The sequence below is a fragment of the Oryctolagus cuniculus genome, chromosome 5 (assembly GCF_964237555.1).
Source record: "Oryctolagus cuniculus chromosome 5, mOryCun1.1, whole genome shotgun sequence".
Classification (NCBI taxonomy): Eukaryota; Metazoa; Chordata; class Mammalia; order Lagomorpha; family Leporidae; genus Oryctolagus; species Oryctolagus cuniculus.
The window spans coordinates 54,975,273-54,993,519 of NC_091436.1; the positions used below are offsets into that span (position 1 = coordinate 54,975,273).

General features: G+C 38.9%; 2 protein-coding genes across 2 annotated transcripts in view; one reads left to right on the top strand and one right to left on the bottom strand.

Annotated features, from left to right (window-relative positions):
• NT5DC1 (5'-nucleotidase domain containing 1) overlaps positions 1–18,247 on the bottom strand; it is a 143,583-nt gene that overhangs the window by 66,256 nt on the left and 59,080 nt on the right. The window lies entirely within an intron of this gene.
• Positions 15,186–18,247, top strand: part of COL10A1 (collagen type X alpha 1 chain) — a 41,793-nt gene continuing 38,731 nt past the window's right edge. Inside the window, exon 1 of the mRNA XM_051854386.2 lies at positions 15,186–15,443. The gene's annotated coding sequence lies outside the window, so the exon portion shown is untranslated. The remainder of the gene's footprint in view (positions 15,444–18,247) is intronic.

Here is an 18,247-nt window from a genome sequence, read left to right on the forward strand (position 1 = left end):
TGAGTCTTCAAATCAATGAATATGGTATAATTTATCCACTGATGTTATCAGCTCATTTTTTCTCATAGAATTCTTCATTCTGAATGCTGCTTCTTGCATTTCTACAATGCCAACCAACTTGGTACTCCAATTATTACAGTGGTTATCAACTTGTAATAGGAGAGTTTGATATTCTGTCAAGAAAGTTTCATGACTATTTCTATATTTCTGAGTGCATCATATCATGCAGCATGTAACACCTGGTTTTGTGTATGTGTATGTGATCTCAAGATTGGGTAGTTGGTTCAGGTGTTACCAGCCTTCTCCACGCATGATTAAATTCTGCATCAGCATTTCATGTAAGTTTTAGCAACCACAGATGTCACTGCCTAGATCCATTATTTCATTAGTTTCTAAAAATGTGACATATTAAATGTATCATTCTATTTTCATTTTTTTAAATGCTGAAATTGTGTAAAAAGAAACTTTGCTTCATCAACTGGTTACCTGGCTTTAGAATTTGTAAAAAAGAAATAACATAATTGCCTGAATTCTTTCCTTTTATTTACTATTTGTAGAGTTAGGTCCCTTATATCATCAAACTGTGACCAGTAAAACATTCTAGTCTGTTTAAAAGAATATTTGAAGTATTTAGGTATTAAAAATATTTAAATATATATTTTACTTATATATACTATTTCTACAATTAAAATAATATATGCCTTAAAGATAATTTAAAATAAAGCAATATAAACATTTATTTTGGGGGGTAATTCTACTTAGATTATTGTAAACATAACATAGTCATACAGAGCATGATATTTTTCAATGAAAAAGACCAAGACTTCACTATAATGGGATGCTTGCTGTTTTAACTAGGTCTTGAATTACCTACACTATCTTTACCTAGAATTCAATAAATGTGAGCATGACCAGAAGAACTCCTGAATAACAATTTTTTTAGGCTAAGAGTGATTTTCATCACCTCAAGAATCTTGCTAAAATTTGTGTATATTCTTGTACATTTACAGAAGTGAGAAAAAAATCACATTAAGTAACCTTGAGTGTGCTTGAAACAAAACAGAGCTTCAAAGATGGGTGTATTTCAAACCAGAAACTTGACATTTACTGCATTCACCACTGAACCTGTTTTAGATTCCTATCATCAAACTTCCAAATGGTTACATAAGATCTGTTACCTTTCATAACCCTAGGAAAGATGAAAACATTTTAATATCAGTACATCAATTTTTAAAAAAAAATCTTTGTGAGTGCTGATATTCAAGGCAAGAACAAAAAAGCTAAAACCACAGTTCTTTGAAGAAAGTATTAATGTCTGATCAAAATAAGAAAATAAATCCTTCTGCTATGATGTAGTTTTCAGAATTCTTTACTTTAACCTAATATTAATAAGATGAGGGGTTTTCTGACACAGTGAAACACACACACTAGGAGAATATCTATAAGTTACACTGAAATACATGGTTATCCCTATCTTCTTAGCAACACTATCACAAGTTATTTCTCCACATATGCTACGTAAATTTTAAAAAAGATTAACATCCAATTTCACAATTTTTCAATTTGCCTTGTCTATTTTAGGGCCAAGAAGCATGATTAAATAAGCATAAAATAGTAAGACTCACACACAAAACAAACCACCCTCTCCACCTCCAGCAACTCACTCATAAGAGACAAAGTAATCACCAGAAGCAGACTTAGAGCTAATCCTCATGTGGGAACTACTGGACAGGGACTTAAAGAACAAGTAGGATTAAAGTGTTATAGGATTTAGTGAAAAAGATGAACATGGATGAATAGATAGAAACTGAACCTATGGAAATACTAAAATTTAAGACAGGATCAGAGATGAATAAGATTCCTTTAAAGGATTCATCAGTTTCTAATGTAACTAAGGAAATATTAGTGAACTTGAAGAAAAGTCTATAGCGTTTACCTAAGCTGAAACAAAAAGAGAAAAAAAATACTGTTTGGGTGGAGAGAAGAGGGTACAAGGCATTCTAAAGCTGTAGGACATTATCAGGTCTAGCATACATATAACTGGAGTCTCAGAAAAAAGGAAAGAAGACAGTGGGGCAGAAAAATATTTAAAGATAGTACATGAATCAGAAAAGATATCAAATATAGATCTGAGAAGTTTAAGAACTCCCAAGTGAAATATTCACTCCACCTCAATGTCTAATACATCATACTCATTGCAAAAGATACCAAATACAGATTTGAGAAGTTTACAGAACTCCCAAGTGAGATAAATGTTCAATCCACCTCAATTTCTAACACATCATAGTAATTACTAGATGGATGAAGCTCCTGGCTTCAGCCTGGCTGAGCTCTGGCCATTGTAGATACCTGGGGAGTTAACCAGCAAATGGGAATCAACCAATCAATCTCTCTTCCACTCCCTCCTCTCTGTGTGTGACTTTCAAGTAAACAAATATATATATATATACACACATATATATATATATATATATAAAGAGAAAATTATGAAGGAAGTCACAGAAAAATATGCCATATAAAATAAGTGCTTCTGTAAAACTAACTACAGAGTCAAAATAGTGGCAGAAATCAGAGTATACATTTCCTTGGTTGAAGGGAGAGGTGGGGAGAAATGGACTCCAAGGTAAAAATGAGAAAAATTTCTAGAAAAGTTGTATATCCTAAAAAGGATGGTAATTATATTAGTAGATGAATGTATTAGAACTCATCAAACTTTACACATTTTACTGTTTACAGACTATACAAAAATAAAGTAAACCTTCTTAAGTCTATACACTAAATTGATTCTTTAATTTTCAAACAACAAATAGATAATTCTGCTTGTGGAAATATTATATATCCTTTACAAACTATTATCACAGTCATTTAATAACATAGTTATTAGGAAAAAGAGACCAAATTAGTTTAGCAAAAAACCAAACTTTTAAATACAATTCTTTTTTTTTTTAATTAATTAATTTATTTTTTTGACAGGTAGAGTTGGCAGTGAGTGTGAGAGAGAGAGAGAAAGGTCTTCCTTTGCCGTTGGTTCACCCTCCAGTGGCCACTGCAGCCAGCGCGCTGCGGCCGGCGCACCACGCTGATCCGAAGCCAGGAGCCAGGTGCTTCTCCTGGTCTCCCATGAAGGTGCAGGGCCCAAGGACTTGGGCCATCCTCCACTGCACTTCCGGGCCACAGTAGAGAGCTGGCCTGGAAGAGGGGCAACCGGGACAGAATCCGGCACCCCGACCGGGACTAGAACCTGGTGTGCCAGTGCCGCAGGCGGAGGATTAGCCTAGTGAGCCACGGCGCCGGCCCCAAACTTTTAGATATATCTTTAAAACTATAAGAAACCCTGTCCTCATATAGCCTATGTAATGGTGGAATACAAAATTATTGGTAATCTAATTAGATGGAACTAGCTATGCTTTATGCTATCAAACAAGCTGAAAAGCAAGTGGTAGGTTTCGAGACTAAACCCTTCAAAACAGAGTACAGGGGCCAGCACTGTGGTGTAGTGGGTAAAGGTGCCATCTGCAGCACAAGCATCCCATGTGGGCGCTGGTCTGAGTCCCCGCTGCTCCACTTCTAATCCAGCTCTCTGCTAATGTGTCTGGGAAAGCAGCAGGGGATAGTCCAAGTCCTTGGGCCCCTTCATCCATGTCGGACATCCGGAAGAAGCTCCTGATTCCTGGCTGGCTTAGCCCTGGCTATTGTGGCCATTTGGGGAGTGAACCAGCAGATGGAAAACCTCTTTCTCTCTCTCTCTCTAACTCTGCCTTTCAAATAAATAAATAAATCTTTAAAAAAAAATTCAAGGTGACTTAAAAAAATCTATTGAACACACTAAAGTACAGATGGCTAAATTCTAGTTTGACTAGTTTTCATATGTTTTTCATTACTTTGAGCATAAAAAAAGGCAGAATAAAGAATATTTTATTCACTTATCATTAACACTGAATTTTATAATCAATGGTGAAAAATACATTCAGTCGTATCACAGCATCATTTAAACAGGTTATTTCATTGAACATGCACATCATGTTTTGCCTCAGAACAAAGGGAAAGGATTAACACTGGTGAAGGTCCTACTAATAGAGTTAAAACAGTAGGTCTACAAAGTTTCTCACAGAAGAATTCCAAGTAAGCATATTTCCTTCATTCCAGGCAGGGGAGTTTAATTCGTTTCCTTCAACCCTAAGTATGGGCTAGACTTAGTGACCTGCTTCCAAAGAAGAGTATGGAGGGGCCAGCACTGTGGCATAGTGGGTAAAGCCACGGCCTGGAGTGCCAGCATCCCATAAGGTGGCTGGTTCAAGTCCCTAGCTGCTCCACTTCCGATCCAGCTCTCTGCTATGGCCTGGGAAAGCAGTAGAAGATGGCCCACGTACTTCGGTCCCTGCACCCACGTGGGAAGACCTCTCTCTCTCTCTCTGCCTCTCTGTAACTCTTTCAAATAAATAAAAAAAAAATTAAAAAAAAAAGAGTATGGAAGGGGAAACATAGCAACCTTATAGCAAAGAAATCTGGTAAGTTCCACGTTGCTTAGGTAATCAAAGTTAACATTACCAGTGATGTCATGTTGACAGCATGAATCCTTGCAATGTGATGAAAACAGCTTTTTTACCTTTATCTTCCTCAAACACACACTCCTAGCCAAGTCATGGGAAAAATAACAGACAACTACAAACAGAGGGATATTTGACAAAGCATTTGCCTAGTTCTCCGAAACTGTCAAGGCCATTGGAGGTTTAAAAAAAGCAATGGGAAAATGTCACAGACCAGAAGAGACTAATAAGATGTGATGACCAAATGTAATGTGGTATCCTGGATGGGGTCCTGTAACAGAAAAAAGACTGGTGGAAAAACTGGTGAAATCCAAATGAAGTCTGGAGGTTAACAGTAACGTTGATTACTAGTTTTGACCAATGTACTATGATACTGCCAGATGTTACATTAGAGGAAACTGAGTGATGAATCTTTCCATTTACCTTTACCACTTTTCTATAAATCCAGGAACTATTTTTAAAAAGGTGATAAAATAATAATAAATAAATACATATAAAAATATGTGTAGGAAAAGAGAAGACCAAGGGGGTTTTCTGAGCTGCCTGGTTTTTCCATAGCCCCAGCTCCTCACACCCTGGGAAGCACATCCACCCTCACACAGCTTTTCTGCTGCAGCTGCTCAGCAGGAACAGGCCATGTGAAGAGAGCTCACTGCTATGAAGGTGACTGACACATCTTCTACCCCAGCACACCACGTCACTGGGACAGTCTGTTCCATTGTCCAACAATCACACAGCTGCAAGCAATCTTCAGTGTTTTCCCATTCCAGATGGGTGAAGGTATTTCAGTTGCAGATTGTCAATGGCTAATGTTCTAATTCCTTCTTAATTTTTAATCTTACTTTTCTAATTTCAAAGTTTGTTGCCAGTTAAAATAAAATTTTAAGAGTACTTATGTGTAATTCAAGTGAATATTAATGGGCACCTGCCAACACACTCATGTGGTCAGTTTAGACTCAGAACATTGCTAAGGGTTGAGACATGCTTATATAGTGCTTTCTTGCTATACTCTTAGCATACTGTATTTAATTTATTCTCATAATGGGTAACTGGTGAAACATAAGGACCATAAATATTGAACTTTAAAAAATCATAGAGGAAAATAAAAGTGATTAATTCTATAACTTTACCCCCAAATAATTATATCTGTGAATTAAATTCTTCTGATCAAATTCTTATATAAAGTTAAAAAGTTATCTCCAGATATAAAAATGAGTTTATTTTTATTTATTTATTTATTTTTTTTTTGACAGGCAGAGTGGACAGTGAGAGAGAGAGACAGAGAGAAAGGTCTTCCTTTGCCGTTGGTTCACCCTCCAATGGCCGCCGCAGCCGGTGCGCTGCAGCCGGCGCACCGCGCTGATCCGATGGCAGGAGCCAGGAGCCAGGTGCTTTTCCTGGTCTCCCATGGGGTGCAGGGCCCAAGCACCTGGGCCATCCTCCACTGCACTCCCTGGCCACAGCAGAGGGCTGGCCTGGAAGAGGGGCAACCGGGACAGAATCCGGCGCCCCGACCGGGACTAGAACCCGGTGTGCCGGCGCCACTAGGCGGAGGATTAGCCTAGTGAGCCGCGGCGCCGGCCAAAAATGAGTTTATTATAACTGGTTATCCACATCCACAATGTGACATTGTGGGAAAGTGACTGCAAATAGAATCCTGAAACATTGTATCCAATCTCTTCAGTCAGAAACCAAACAGGAACAAGGGAAAAGATTTTCCTAAAAGTAAAAGCTTAAGAATTCTAAGGATCTAATCATGAAAATAGTTTTCAACTATTTTTGATGCCTTAACACATAAAGAAAAGGAACAAATGCATTTAAGCTTCTTAACAAGTATATAATTAAAAATGCATGGAAACATTTTCTTTATAATATAAATGATACTATGGATTAACTAAATAACTTTTACAATATAATCATTAATAAATATCTAATATAATTTTATTTTTAAATATATTTTCATCGTATCTGAAAGGGAGAGAGGCAGAGAAAGAAATCTTTCATGCTCTTATTCACTCCTCAAATGTCTGCTCCATCCAGGGATGGGTAGGCATAAGTCAGGAGCCCAGAACTCAACCCAGCTCTCCCATGTGGGTGGCAGGGACCCAGGTCTTTCAGCCATCATGCGCTGCCTCCTGGGATGTGCATCAGCAGAAACCTGGATTGGAAGCAGAGCCAGGACTTCGAACAGGTACTCTGATATCAGATGCAGACATCCCAAGCAGCAAGTGCCTGCAGGTGTATGTGTGTGTAGAATGTTACAATCTGATAATAATATGGTATAATACATATTTTTAACTTAAAGCTACCTTTATACTAATTAAAAATAATTTTCAAAATTTCCATGAGGAAATCATGGAATCATATTACTTAGAAAAGGGTTCACAGATTTACACAGGTTAAATACTCAACTAGTTCAGTCAATTTTATTTTCAGACACAAAAAACAGTTTGTAGATAAAAGGCATGCTATCAAGGGAAGAGAGCCTGGCTCTCTTTCCTCCTCATGATCTCTCTACAACACAAACTGTAACGTGTAGCTTTCTTCTACACCTACCACAAAGTAGGTCAGACAACTCTCCCACCCTTGGAATGGAGCTTCCCTGTATGTAGGAACTGCAACTCTTCAAAGTACCTCTTCACCAACAAAACACCAGACTTAGAAATTGCACATCTGTACAAATGGCAGCCCCAGAGGGTCGGTCTCTGCACCTTAACTTCACAACACAGCCTCACTGTTGATACCATGGGAGAAGCCTTAAAAATTTAGAGTTCTGGAGTAATCTTTAAACTCAGAAGTAGAATACAGACAGAAGCAAAGAAAAATAGGAGGGTACGGGGAAACCAAAGTGAGAATTCAGCAATGTCAAATGTGTAGTAAACCATCTTCTTGTTTTTTCCTTCCTGAACCACATCATTGCCCTCAGCCAGGTCCGCTCCCAAAAGCTGACTTTCAAGTTGCATGTCAGTACGGCTTACATGTTTTATAAAAACAGGTATGAAATCTGATTTGTATTTGGACAACTCTAACACTTGCACATTTTGACTTGTTTTAGAAAGTATATTCCAAATTTCTCCTAACTAGATTATAAATGACCTTTTAGAACAGTGTCCTTTTGTAATCCTGATTTAAAAATTCTTACACAAAATAATGTTATGCTAAGCCAGAGCAAAAATTCTGTGTTTATTTGATTTTATGATTTATATTCTTGTAAAACAATACTCTTGCAAGTAAATAATAAGTGGCAAACATTAAAATATACAAAATCATTCAGTGGTAACAATTATATTCATACATCATTCATATTTAAATTTTCTTATCATTTATTGAACATCTACTATGGGTCAAATACTATATTATGGATAAAAGAAAAAGATGAATCCATCTTTAAGTCCTGAAGACTATTAAAGCAACAGATACATGAATCAACAAGTCCAATGAGGTGGTTAACAGGCTAAAATGAGGAGGCAGTGGTGAGAGAAGGGTTAATTACAGAATTACATGGGGCAGGCTAGGTATCAGGAAAAGACTTTCGGGAGTGGTGACTTAGAAGTAGAGTCTGAAAGATAAATCAGACAATAGGGACAGGATACATAGCAGATACAAGTGAGAAATGCATGATCCTCTACACTAATCAATTGAGATGATAGAAAGGTTGCAAATCTCTTATCTGAAATTTCTTGGACATGATGTGTTTTATTTTATTTTTTAAAAAGATTTATTGGCTGGCGCCACAGCTCAATAGGCTAATCCTCCGCCTTGCAGCGCCGGCACCCCGGGTTCTAGTCCTGGTCGGGGCGCCGGATTCTGTCCTGGTTGCCCCTCTTCCAGGCCAGCTCTCTGTTGTGGCCCGGGAGTGCAGTGGAGGATGGCCCAAGTCCTTGGGCCCTGCACCCACATGGGAGACCAGGAGAAGCACCTGGCTCCTGGCTTCGGATCAGCGTGGTGTGCTGGCCGTAGCGCACCGGCTGCGGCGGCCATTGGAGGGTGAACCAATGGCAAAAGGAAGACCTTTCTCTCTGTCTCTCTCTCTCTCTCTCTCACTGTCCACTCTGCCTGTCAAAAAAAAAAAAAAAAAAGATTTATTTATTTCTTTGAAAGGCAGAGTTACAGAGAGGCAGAGGAAGAGACGGAGAGAGGTCTTCCAATCGGTGGTTCACTCCACAAATGGTTGCAATGATTGGAGCTGAGCCTTTCCCAAGCCAGGAGCCTGCATCTCCCACTTGCATGCAGGGGCCCAAGGATTTAGGCCCTCTTCTACTGCTTTCCCAGGCCATGAAGAGAGAGTTGGATCAGAGGAATAGCTGGGACTTAAACTGGTGCCCATAGAGGATGCCCGCACTGCAGGCAGCAGCTTTACCCACAATTCAACAGCGCCGGCCCCTTTACATTTTTTTTTTTTTAATTTTGTAATTTTAGCCCATGCATAATGAGGTATCTTGGGAAGGGGGCTCAAGTCTGAGCACAGATACAAAATTAATGTTATACCTTACATACATAGCATGAAGCTAATTTATATTATATTTTAAATAAATTTACATATTAAAGTTTAACAGTGAGGAATTTTTAATGTTTGGCTTCATGTCAGTGCCCAGAAAAGTGTCAGATCAGGGATGTTCAACGTGTACTGTGAGTTACATAATGCAGCACACAATGCCGAGGCTAGTTTGTGGTGTGAAGTTCAGCCACAGGCAGGACTATGTATGCCTTGCTAAGAAATACGATTTTATCCACAAACACTTCTTTTTTTTTTTTTTTTTTTTTTTTATTTTTTGACAGGCAGAGTGGACAGTGAGAGAGAGAGACAGAGAGAAAGGTCTTCCTTTGCCGTTGGTTCACCCTCCAATGGCCGCCGCGGCCAGCGCGCTGCGGCCGGCGCACCACGCTGATCCGATGGCAGGAGCCAGGAGCCAGGTGCTTTTCCTGGTCTCCCATGGGGTGCAGGGCCCAAGCACCTGGGCCATCCTCCACTGCACTCCCTGGCCACAGCAGAGGGCTGGCCCGGAAGAGGGGCAACCGGGACAGAATCCGGCGCCCCGACCGGGACTAGAACCCGGTGTGCCGGCGCCGCTAGGCAGAGGATTAGCCTAGTGAGCCGCGGCGCCGGCCCACAAACACTTCTTAACATAGATGCTTTTCAGAATTAAAAGGTGACTTAAAATAGTTAAAGTGTATTGATCATTTATTAGGCGTCAGGTACCTTATAAATGTTTCTCATTTAATATTCTAAGTCCTAGAAATAGGATTGATTGTTTCTGAGCATACTCTTCTCAGAATTCAAAGGAAACAAAGCCAGTAACTGCATTGAACTGATTACTTAACTCGAGTCCAGCAATTTACATACATTTCTAATTTAATTCTATATTCACAACCACCCTAGACTAGGAATTATTTGTTATCAATAAATAGTCATTAGATAATCTGCCCACGATCAGACCAATTAAGTGTTGTGATGGCCTTCAAATTCTATTTAATGTAAGCTGCACTGCACAGACCCTTTCTGTGAATTAAAAAAAAAAAAAAAGTCATACACACGCTGCATCACTTTCTTGTCAGATAACATGCTCCCAGTCGCTGGTGGGGGCATGAGACAATTTCCTTTGATTACACACATCTTCTAGCTACCACTCCCTTCCTCTTTTCACATCACAGCAAAACCAATAGAGTGTTCATGTAACACATTGCTTATACCTACGGTCTCACTTCCCATTCTCTTTCCAAACTAGTCTTTTTATGGAAGAAAATAGGAATCTGCTATTGACAATGTCACATGTGGCATAGATGGCTCTGTATTGCTAATCCAATGGCCAATTACCTGTCCTCCTATTAGCCAATATTTCAACAAGTGTTGTTTTTCTTTCTTCCTTACCAGATCTTCTCAGCTTATCCTTTGGCTTATGTAACTCTAATAGTCAGATTGTCCTTGTTAAACCTGTGGTTTTCTTTTCTGTGAAGAGTTAAATATTAACTATCTGCATAATTAACAAAGTTTTTTTTCTATTTTTTTTTTTTGACAGGCAGAGTGGACAGTGAGAAAGAGAGAGAGAGAGAGAGAAAGGTCTTCCTTTTGCCGTTGGTTCACCCTCCAATGGCTGCCACTGCTGGTGCGCTGCAACTGGCGCACCGTGCTGATCCGAAGCCAGGAGCCAGGTGCTTCTCCTGGTCTCCCATGAAGGTGCAGGGCCCAAGGACTTGGGCCATCCTCCACTGCATTCCTGGGCAACAGCAGAGAGCTGGCCTGGAAGAGGGGCAACCGGGACAGAATCCGGCGCCCTGACTGGGACTAGAACCCGGTGTGCCGGCACCACAAGGCGGAGGATTAGCCTAGTGAGCTGCGGCGCCGGCGCCAAAGTTTTATTTCTAATCCTAACTTCCAGCCATTTGTCCAACCGTCCACTTACCATCTCATCTGTATATCACATTGGTATCTCAAAATACAATTTGTCATACCTCATGTTTGATCCATTTTTAAAAGTTCACCAAAGAAAAAAAATCAACCTTAATAAACAGCAGGTGTTAACACACTTCCTCAAAGTTAAGCAGGTCATGCACTACTGCATGTTATTTGATTAGTATGTAATATGAATACCTACAAACCTCAGAAATCTTATTTAGATACATATTTTCTGGTGCCAGCGGGTTAAGCCACTTTTTGCAATGCCAGCATCCTATATGGGTGCCAGTTTGAGTTCCAGTTGCTCCGCTTCCAATCCAGCTGCTCCCTGGATTGGGTAGCAAGTGATTGGGCCCTTGCTACCCATGTGGGAGACATGGATAAAGGTCCTAGCTCCTGGATTCTACCTGGCCCAGCCCCAGATATTGAGGCCTTTTGGGGAGTGAACCAGTGAGTGGAACCTCTCTCCAACTCTGCCTTTCAAATAAATAAATAAATCTTTTTAAAAAAGATGCATTTTCCTACCACACAGCCTTTTACATAGGACTTATGATGCCTATCATAAGACATTTTGGATAATCACTTTGCTTATTATAAATTTAATAAGCAATAGCCATAATAAAATATAATAATCTTAAACTAGAAATTATAACATTTCCATTTTTACAATGTTGAATAAATTGATCTGCTGCTTCTGAAAACAAAGGAAGATGCAATTTGAACCAACTATCGCACTGAGGATAACCAAAGAGATGCCAAAGTTTAAAAAATACTGACTTAAAATACTGGAGATTTAAGGGAACAAGGTGAGGAAGTCAGAAAGACAAAAAGGCGAAATCTAGGACATCTTCCTGGAATTAAGCGTAATGCTAATTCCATAAAAAACAGTAAGAGTCCAAGAAGGCTCCAGAAGCTTGAAGGACAAAAAATGGCCAGTGCCTGCCAAGTTAGGTACAGGTTAACAAATTCTCAGTGAGCAACTTAAAGAGCTTAGCTGTAGGAGTAAGTATGAACTAGAAATCATACAGTTCTGAATGTCCTGAGGCGTAACTTCAAATCACTTCAAAGGTGATTTGGGATTGTGAGTGTCTCCCAGAGCAGACAAAAATCATCTCTATAGAAAATTAACATCATCCTAGGCCTCAAAATTTTTCTATAAATTAAAAAGGATACAATAGTAGATATCAAATACCCAAATAGACATACAACATGAAAATGAAACAAACAAAAAACTAAGAGGGGGAAAACATGATAGAACCAAGTCCAAAGCTGGTGCTGTGGCATAGTGGATGGAGCCGCTGTCTACAGGGCCAGCATCCCATGTGGGCACAAACTCAAGGCCCACTTGCTCTGCTTCTAATCTAGATCTCTGCTGTGGCCTTGAAGGGCAGTGGAAGATGGCCCATGTGCTTGGACCCCTGCACCAGCGTGGAAGACCTGGGGAAAGTTCCTGGCTCCTGCCTTTGGACTGGCCCAGTTCCGGCCCTTGCAGCCATCTGGGGGTGAGCCAGAGGATGGAGGATTTCTCTCTGCCTCTGCCTCTCCGTCACTCTGCCTTTCACATACATAAATAAATCTTTAAAAAAAAAAAGATTAAAAAAAAAGAAGCAGCAGCAGATCCTTGGATGCTCCCATGATATAAAGACATAGACTTTAAAAAAACTATTCATAGGGATTGGCGCTGTGGCATAGTAGGCTAAGCTTGGTGCCAGCATCCTGGCTGCTTCACTTCAGATCTAGCTCTCTGCTGTGGCCTGGGAAAGCAGTGGAAGACGGCCCAAGTGCTTTGACCCCTGCACCCATGTGGGAGACTGGGAGGAAGCTCATAATCGGCCCAGCTCCAGCCATTAATGTCATTTGGGGAGTGAATGAGTGAATGGAAGACCTTTCTCTCTGTCTCTCCCTCTCTCTGTCTGTAACTCTACCTTTCAAATAAATAAAATCTTAACTTAACCTTCAATCATGGTGCTATGTGCACAATTGAGAAGTCCTGCAAGCGTCAAGGAGGATAAAGAAAACAAAACCAAAACCACCAAGTACATGATATTACAAAGGCTAAAAAGCAAGGACAAAGAAAAATCAGAGAGTAGTCTAGGCAAAAACAGATTACCCTTTAAAGAACAACTGCACTAACAACTGACTTTTCAAGATGAACGACAGAAACTAGAAGACAGCCCAGAAATTAATCACAACTTATACTTCTATCCCTACACAAGATAATCTTCATGATCGAAGGTTAAGTTAAAATTTGTTTTTAGAAAGCAAATGCAAACACACAGGGTAATTTTTTTTTCTTTTTTATATTTCCAATTGAAATAATCAGATCTATTCTTCACAGCTTGGGGACTAGGCAAATTATTCAACAGCTACATATATTGCCTTTTTAAAGAAAGCTCTGTTTTTCAAGCCATTTAGCAAAAAAATCATTTATAAATAATTCAAATTAACTTCAAAATTTATGTGAAATAGAAGAGCTAAAGGCTGGCGCCGCGGCTCAGTAGACTAATCCTCCGCCTTGCGGCGCCGGCACACCAGGTTCTAGTCCCGCTTGGGGTGCCGGATTCTGTCCCGGTTGCCCCTCTGCCAGGCCAGCTCTCTGCTGTGGCCAGGGAGTGCAGTGGAGGATGGCCCAAGTCCTTGGGCCCTGCACCCCATGGGAGACCAGGAGAAGCACCTGGCTCCTGCCATCGGATCAGCGCGGTGCTCCGGCCGCAGTGTGCCAGCCGCGTCGGCCATTGGAGGGTGAACCAATGGCAAAAGGAAGACCTTTCTCTCTCTCTCTCTCACTGTCCACTCTGCCTGTCAAATAAATAAATAAATAGAAATAGAAATAGAAATAAAAGAGCTAAGAAAAGAACAAATACCTATAAATTAATAAAATATCTGAATTTCATTGAAGGGAATCAGTACAATTGGTGTCAAAACTGCAATTTTTCATTGCCTCAGAAAGTTCTACTTGAACTAATTTTACAAATGAGTTGAAACTACAAAGTATACCACTTTTATATCTGACTTATTTTGTTGCACATAAATAAATATTTTAGGATAAAAGGTGACAAAGAAGATTCTGAGGCAATTGAATGCTCTCACTGAAGGCAAGAAATTTTTCAAACATCTTTATAAGTCCTATAGTATGTCTACTATACAATTTGCAGAATAGTTTGGCAAAAACAATTTAATAAACAAAGTTCAGATAAATGAGAAAGGCAAGATACTTTCCCAATTCAATTCAAAGTAAGGAAAAAAAAAGCCACCTATTTTCATTTTAATACCAGGACCAGCACATTTAAGAATTTCCATCCTTTTATCTTTAAATAGAAACCACTCTAAAGAAATTGACTTCAGGGAATCATTTTCATCCTTTATGTGATTCAAGAAACTACTAGATGGAAGATGAAATGAGGTTCCTAGCAAAAGTTTTCCATGGATTTAGATGATACCTGAACTGTTTTCCAAATCAATGAGTACTACTAATATACTGGGTTTTAAGAGTGTTTTCCATTGATCGGTATACAGAGAAGAAGGTCAATGTGAGGTGTGCTCCAAGGACCATAAAGAAAATATAAGCTAAATTTATAGCATAACGATTCAGTGAGCTGGTAAATTAACAATTTATATGTCAAGAAAATCCGATGGTCATGATATATGAAGAAAAGTCTCCCATATAAGTATTACACATTTTGACCTGGGGGCAATAAAGAACAAAAGAATGGGCAGAAAATGAATCATCAAGTATGTACAAACTGCCAAAAAATTAGGAAAAAGCATGCAAGGAAAAAAAAATAGGATTCATGATTTTGTAAGAAGTGTTTTTTCCTCTCTGTATAGAAAAGGAAACTTTCTCTAGTTTTTTGATATGATTAAACACACATCTATCAATTTTAGAGAAAAGTAATGCAGAATAAAAAAAACAGTAAAGCTACAAAAAAGGTCATATATGACTGGATACATTAAAATTACTGCTGATCACAGGGTAATGGGATAAGAAGCCAGTCTTCTGGGGAAACTAACACTGCTGACTGCAGGTAAACAGGAAGTCATTTTCTTTTCTAAAATAAACATTTCACTTAGATTTCTAATTAAAACTACTGAGAAATCTGTTTTTGAGCTATCCCAATTCAACTGGTCATGCCAAAGTGTCATTCTATTCTTGCATTAACACGTGGGCTCAAAAAAATGAAATTCCCCAATCCCCATCCACGTCTCAAAAAAAGTCACTGACTGCTGGAAAACAACAGAAATTTATTCTCTCCTGGAAATGAATCAGAAGGCAGACCATCATTCAGTAGTCAGCATGTGATTCAGCAGAGCTTTGTATAAAAAATATAAAGTTCAAAAACGACACAAAAGGGCTCTGGAAGTAGTTGACTGTTTTCACCCTTGCTGGAATCATAATCGACAACACCTATGAACTTCTGACTATCAGAGGAACACCAGGATGACAAAGTTGTGACCTAAAGCGCAGCCAACATCAAGCACTTAGGGACTGTCATCAAATACAGGTAGGAGAAATTCAAATGTGTAATAACAGATTTATATGACCAATGTGATTAGATGAAAAACAGGGCATGAACATTGGCTATGATTATTCAAACAATTTCTCAGAAGGGACAAAATGTATTTTTAAAGAAAGGGTTTTTTTTTCTGTGTCTCATAAGATTTCTATGTTTGTATTTTCTTGTCTTCACTAAGCAATGGTTAAATGAAAAGCAAATCACTTGCAAATAATACTTTTTTTTCTGGATTGGAAGACAAACTTGAGTAGGCAATTTATACAGGAGGAAGAAATGCATCATGAAGACGCACAGAAGTAACATGAGTGCTATTCTTTGAAAAGTCATCTTCAAAGGGTATCACTCCAAAATACTCCTAGATCTGCACTCATTTTGTCTCACTAAACCTCCCAACAAGGAGACACAATCACTGTCATCAATACAGATATTATGTTATAAAACTGCAATGTAATTTGAACTCACTATAGCAATGGAAACCAGAAAGTTCTTGCAAGTCTAGAGGAATTTCTTTGTTTGGAGAGCACACGCTGCCAACTTGAGATACTTTTTCTTTTTAAATAGGGGAAATACCAAACAGAAAGTGTAAAAAGACTTGAAAGAGAAGTATAAAACTGATTCATTGAAAAATATACTTTTGATTTTTCTACATTTTCTTACAACATATAGAAGGCATTGAGTTCTTGTATTCTAAAAAATATTATGAGTTGTTTAAAAGATGTACAACTCAAAGACCAAAAAGACTTTCAGAAGGAGCCTCAACAGGTAGGTCAGGTCAGCTACTGATCTTACTGTTAGCTTCGGATTTCCTCCTTAATGTCTCTTGGAACTAATATGCTTTTTATCTTCCCACCCATTTTTACCATCTCAATGTTCTAACTTAATTCAACTCTTTTATTTTGTATTGATAAAATAAACTGTGCCCAAATTTAAGAAGGACCAAGAGATACTCTCTCTTGCGGTTTCAGGTTCTTTTTTTTCTTTTTTCTAAGTGGTCTCCCCCAAAAAGAGTAACTTAAAAAAATGCAGTTTCACATACAGTTGATCCCCATTGGACTCAAATCTCTTCAACAATTCATGTTAATATTTTTTGAATTTAACAAACGATTTAGTTCTAAGACTTCAACACTGGTTTTTGGCAGACAGCTTTTTCAATATAGTTTCAACTCTTTGAACCTGGCCCCATAGTTCTTTTCCCACTGCTTAGGCTTCCAAGATAGCAGCAGCCAAAAGATCAAAATGAGCGTGAGAGCCCACAAAAGTTATTTGTTTAGGGTTTCACTAACCAAATTACACTAACAACTGTCTGGTTCCACACAACTTGACATTTTTAAGGAAAGTTAGAATCCTGCAAGGAATTAAAGAGATGGGAGAAATTCTCATTCTTTGAGTAAATAATCTAAAAACATGGGATGGAGGGGAAAAGGGCAACTATCTGGGATACAAGTAAGCAAAGGTTAGTTTTGTTCTGTTTTCCATGTTGTCACCCTCAAGTAATCTGGATAATTGCAGTGCAAGACTGAGCCTCCTGCCCTCCCTGTCTATTTGGTAGAAGGGAGGCAGTTTTATGAGGCGAGTACAGTCAGGCAAAGAGGAAAAAATACCAGAATAACAAACTGCAATGGGGAAAGACACAGGTCTTCTTGCCAGGGAGTGCGTGCTTTGTCAATGCACCAGGACTACTCACACAAACTGGGGTCCAGAGAACAGAAACTGTGGCAAGAGCTGTGTTGTGGTGCAGTTAAGCTGGGAGAGAACCTGAAGCACAAAGTTCTTGTCATCTTTTCTCTACCTTCTTTGTATCTATACATATCTTTGCTAACACTCTCAAATATAATTCTCATTCAAGATATCCTGAAATTTAAAAATTGTTTTACAGATGTGGTAAGAATATCTTCAGAGTCATCCCCTCTGGCTCCTTTCCCTTATCTCTACATGACCAAATTCATCTTTTGAGACAATTCTAAATTACCATTGCCTCCACAAAGGCGACTCCATCTCCAATTACTTATAATTTCTTCCAATTATTTATAATTTCCAAGTACTTATAATCCCTTCCTCTATTACTTTACCCATGCCTTCTTTTTTTATTATTTTTTAAAGTTTTACTTATTTATTCGTAAGGCAGAGTTACAGAGAGAGAGAGAAACAGAGAGAGAGATAGAGTGAGATCTTTCAACCACTGGTTCACTTCCCAAATGGCCACCAACGACAGGAGCTGGGCAGATCCAAATCCAGGAGCTAGGAGCTTCCTTGGGTCTCCCATGTGGATGCAGGGCCCAAGCACTTGGGCCATCCTCTATTGCTTTCCCAGGTACATTAGCCCCTGTATATGCCATCTTTAAGACACACTCCTTTCCACTGTGTACTACATAGAGCGTGGTAATCCCTTAATAGACAGGCTATAATAAGCTAACAGGAAACATAGGTCATGTAATATTCATAATACTCATGTATCTTTTCTATTCCAAAGCACCTATGTAGTACACAACCAGTAGCTTGGATGAGATCTGCAACTTAAGTAGAAAAAAGGAAAAAAACCTAAAAACAAAGCTTGTTACTTTTGTCAAAAAATGAGAACATGGTTGGGGGATGGCATGGGATAGAGAATGTAAAGAACAAATACAAAATCAAGAACACAAGAGGAAGACAGAAAATATTTTACTTATTCTTTTCCAAAAGAAAAGATGCCCAAGAACAGGAAGCCTGTGATTTTTTTTCAAGGTAAATGTTACTTATCTAAACCTAACTTCAAGATTTTTAATCAATGGCATAACCAGGGAAGTATACTGTCC